The sequence below is a fragment of the Ornithorhynchus anatinus genome, unplaced genomic scaffold (assembly GCF_004115215.2).
Source record: "Ornithorhynchus anatinus isolate Pmale09 unplaced genomic scaffold, mOrnAna1.pri.v4 scaffold_80_arrow_ctg1, whole genome shotgun sequence".
Taxonomy (NCBI): Eukaryota; Metazoa; Chordata; class Mammalia; order Monotremata; family Ornithorhynchidae; genus Ornithorhynchus; species Ornithorhynchus anatinus.
In genome coordinates this window covers 1062457-1066740 of record NW_024396936.1, presented here as the reverse complement: position 1 = coordinate 1066740, position 4284 = coordinate 1062457, and the positions used below count along the sequence as shown (strand labels likewise).

At 45.0% G+C, this 4284-nt stretch overlaps 1 non-coding gene across 1 annotated transcript; it reads left to right on the top strand.

Annotated features, from left to right (window-relative positions):
* Positions 1-2621: 2621 nt before the first annotated feature.
* On the top strand, positions 2622-2759 carry LOC114808974. Its single transcript, XR_003756722.1, has one exon. It is a non-coding gene; the product is annotated as a small nucleolar RNA SNORA7 (small nucleolar RNA).
* Positions 2760-4284: the final 1525 nt, after the last annotated feature.

The following is a 4284-nucleotide window of genomic DNA, read 5'->3' as shown; positions in this document are numbered from 1 at the left end:
AATTCTCTTAAGCTGCTCAGATCAATCAATCAGTGGTTTTTATTGAGCACTTTCTATGGGCAGAACACTAAACTAAATGCTTAGGAAGTGCGGTGGGTGGGTGGGAGTGATGGGAATGGTGAGCTAGTTAGGGTGTAGTGAGAGAAGCAAGGAGGAAGTCACAATATAAAGAAACTTCAGTTTCCTCATATAACAACACAATTGATAAAGCAGTCACTGGTTTCATATCAATCAGTCAATTGAGTGTTTAATGTGTGCAGAGCACTGTACTCGGGAAAGTATATGCAATTGTACTTTCCAAGTTAATTGTACTTCCCATGTGCTTAGTACAGTATTCTTCACACGGTAAGCACTCAATAAATACGGTTGAATGAATGAATGAATGAATGAATGAATGAATGAATGAATGAATGAATGAACGAACAGAATTGGTAGATGCATCCCTAGCCACCAGCAGCTTTTCTGAAGGGGGAGATAGAAGGAACATCTCTTCCAAGAGGCCTTCCCTGACTAAGCCCTCCATTACTCTTCTCCCACTCCCTTCTGCATCGCCCTGACTTGCTCCCCTTATTCATCCCCCCTCCCAGACTCACAGCACTTGTGTACATATCTGTCATTTATTTATATTAATGCCTGTCTCCCACTCAATAGTAATCATTAAGTTCATTCATTCATTCAATAGCATTTATTGAGTGCTTACTATGTGAAGAACACTGAACTAAGCACTTGGAATGTACAATTTGGCAACAGAGACAATCCCTGCCCAACAAGGGGCTCACAGTCTAAATGGGGGAGACAGACAACAAAACAAAACAGAACAGAACAAAACAAATAGTCTGGCGTAAATATTATCAAGATAAATAGAATCATAGATATTTACACATTATTAACAAAATAAATAGAGTAATAAATAATATATACAAATATGCACAAGTGCTGTGGGGAGGGGAAGGGGGAAGAGCAGTGGGCAGGAGAAAGGGAAATGGAGAGGGCAGGAGGAACAGAGGGAAAGGGAGGTCTCAGTCTGGGAAGACCTCCTGGAGGAGGTGAGCTCTTAGTAGGGCTTTGAAGAGGGGAAGAGATTTAGTTTGGCAGATGTGAGAAGGGAGGGCATTCCAGGACAACAGTAGGACGTGGGCCAGGGTGGACGGCAGTACAGGCACGAATGAAGGGCCATAAGGAAGTTAGTGTCAGAGGAGTGGAGTGTACCGGGTGGGCTGTAGAAGGAGAGAAAGGAGATGAGATAGGAAGGGGCAAGGTGATGAGGAGCTTTGAAGCCAAGAGTGAGGAGTTTTTGTTTCATGTGAAGGTTGATAGGCAACCACTGGAGGTTTTTGAGGGGAGTGACATGCCCAGAGCATTTCTGTAGGAAGATTATCCAGGCAGCGGAATGAAGAATAGACTGGAGTGGGGAGAGACAGGAGGATGGGAGATCAGACAGGAAGCTGACACAATGATCCAGTCGGGATAGCATGAGAGCTTGTACCAGCACGATAGTCATTTGGATGAGAGGAAAGGGCCGATCTGGGTGATATTGTGAAGGTGGACCAGTGGGTTTTGGTGACAATTTGGATGTGTGGGGTGAATGAGAGAGCAGAGCCAATGATGAGACCGAGGTTGTGGGCCTGTGAGACGGGAAGGATGGTAGTGCCGTCTGCAGTGACAGGAAAGTCAGGGAGAGGACAGGGTTTGGGAGGGAAGATAGGGAGCTCAGTATCGGACATGCTGAGTTTTAGGTGGTGGGCAGACATCCAGGTGGAGACATCCTGGAGGCAGGAGGAGATGCAAGCCTGGAGGGAGGGGGAAAGAACAGGGGAGGAGTTGTAGATTTGGGTGTCATCTGCGTAGAGATGATAGTTGAAGCCATGGGAGTGAATTGAGTGCTTTCCAAGCATGGTTCAAAGCACTTGAGAGAATGTAGAAGAGAAGCAGAGTTGCCTAATGAGAGGAGCACTACCCTGGACATCAGAGGACTTAGGTTCTAATCCCAATCCTGTCACTTTTCTGCTGTGTGACCTTGGGCAAGCCATTTAACTTCTTTGTGTCTCAGTTACCTCACCTGTAAAATGGGAATTAAGACTGTGAGCCCTACGTGGGATGGGGACTGTGTCCAACCTGATTATCTTATATATGCCCCAGCACTTAGTATCTTGCCTGACACATAGTAAGGATTTAGCTAATACCTTAAAAAAATCAGTAATAATAATTATGGCATTTATTAAGCATAATAATACTTATGGCATTTATTAAGCACTTACTGTGTGCAAAGCACTGTTCTAAGTGCTGGAGAGGATACAAGGTGTTCAGGTGAGCCCCATGTGGGGCTCAAAGTCTTAATCCCCATTTTACAGATGAGGTAACTGAGGCACAGAGAAGTTAAGTGACTTGCCCAAAGTCACACAGCTGACTAGAGGCTAAACTGGTATTTGAACCCATGACCTCTGACTCCCAAGTCTGTGCTCTTTTTACTGAGCCACACTGCTTCTCAGTAGTAGACATAGTAGTAGTAGATGTGATCCCTGTGCTTAAGGAGTCTAGTGAGTCATTTACAATCTGTAAGAGGAGACTGAAAATCAGGCATCAGTCAATCAATAGCATTTACTGAGGGGGTACCTTGTCAGAACCTCTTAGGGTCGCACCTGGAGAGTTTCCAGTACTCTACCAGTATCAACTACAGGAGGAAGAATCAAGCAGAGACATACCCTTTCCATTCCTAGCTTGGCCAGTGGCTAGTGGGTGGAAGGCAATCTGCTACAAGTCAAAACTCATCTGTGCTGGGCAGCAGCAGGATGGGAGAAAGTTGAGGACAGAGACACAAGTTGACTGCGCGGAAGGCAGCAACGGTAAACCACTTCCATATTTTTACCAAGAAAACTGTATGGATACACTAGCAGAATGATTGCAGATGGAAGTGGGGCACTCTGGGAGAGATGTGTCCATGGCGTTGCTATGGGTCAGACATGACTCCACAGCATAAGACAATAACCACAGCCTTGTCAGACCACTTGGACATGGCAGCAGCCTAAACTGCTCTAGAGCAATCTCATTCTAGCAATTACTATTTGGAATCACAGTAAATATCAAGAGATACCCTTCTTTCCCTCAGAGCTCCTGAACCTCGGATATCACAATGCACTGACTCACCTTCCCCTACCCCTAGGCTGCTCAGGCTAGAATAAGTGTCTTTGTTTAAGGAAGAGCAATCTTTTAACAGATTAAATTAATTATTAATTGATTAATTAATTCGTTGTATTTATTGAGTGCTTGCAGTGTGCAGAGCACTGTAATAAGCGCTTGGAAAGTACAATTCAGCAACAAAGACAATCCCTGCCCACAGCTGGCTCATAGTCTAGAAGGGGGGGTGACAGACATCAAAGCAAGTAAACAGGCATCAATTGCATAAATATAAATAAATAGAATTATAGATATATATATACATCAAGACTAGTAAACAGGCATTAATATAAATAAATAGAATTGAAATATATACATATGTACATAAATGCTGTGCAGTGAGGGGTAGAGCAAAGGGAGTCAGAGAGATGGTGAGGGGTGGGGGGCTGAGGAAAAGGGGGGCTTAGTCTGGGAAGGCCTCCTGGAGGAGATGAATCTTTAGTAGGACTTTGAAGGGGGGAAAGTTTGATTGTTGGATTTGAGGAGGGAGGGCATTCCAGGCCAAAGGTAGGACATGGGCCAGGTGTGTACAGAGAGACAGGCAAGAACAAAGTTTTCCAAGTCACATGCCTATTCACGCTGAGTAATATGACTCTGTCCTAGCAGAAAGGAGTCAGCAGGCCCAGATCATTCAGGGAAGACTGGGAGGTATCAGGAAGAAGGTATTATATTCACATTCACATTTAGGTATCACTTTCTCTTAAGGTATCAGGAAGAAGGCATCACATTCAGGAGCTCAAAGCTTTGTGCGCATGTGCTTATGAGTAAGGGTTGGTGGCTCTATTGGTCATGTCCCTACATCAGTCATGGGAAGGGCCAGTGGCAAGAGAAGAAAGCCATCTTCAAATCTTAATAAAAGTCATGATGGAGGAAAGATCGGAGAGGAAAGATGGGGGGAAGATGGCTGATAATAGAGAGTTGTCTCCGCACACCAGGATCCCCGCTCAGGCAAGGAGTGTGTCCAGTGCAGAGTAGGAAGTGGTGCTTGGCAGGGCGACAGTGGGACGTCACTACTCTAGAATGTGAGCATGTTGTGGGCAGGGAGTGTCACTGTTGATTGTTGTACTGTAATTTCCCAAGCGCTTAGTACAATGCTCTGCACACAGTAAG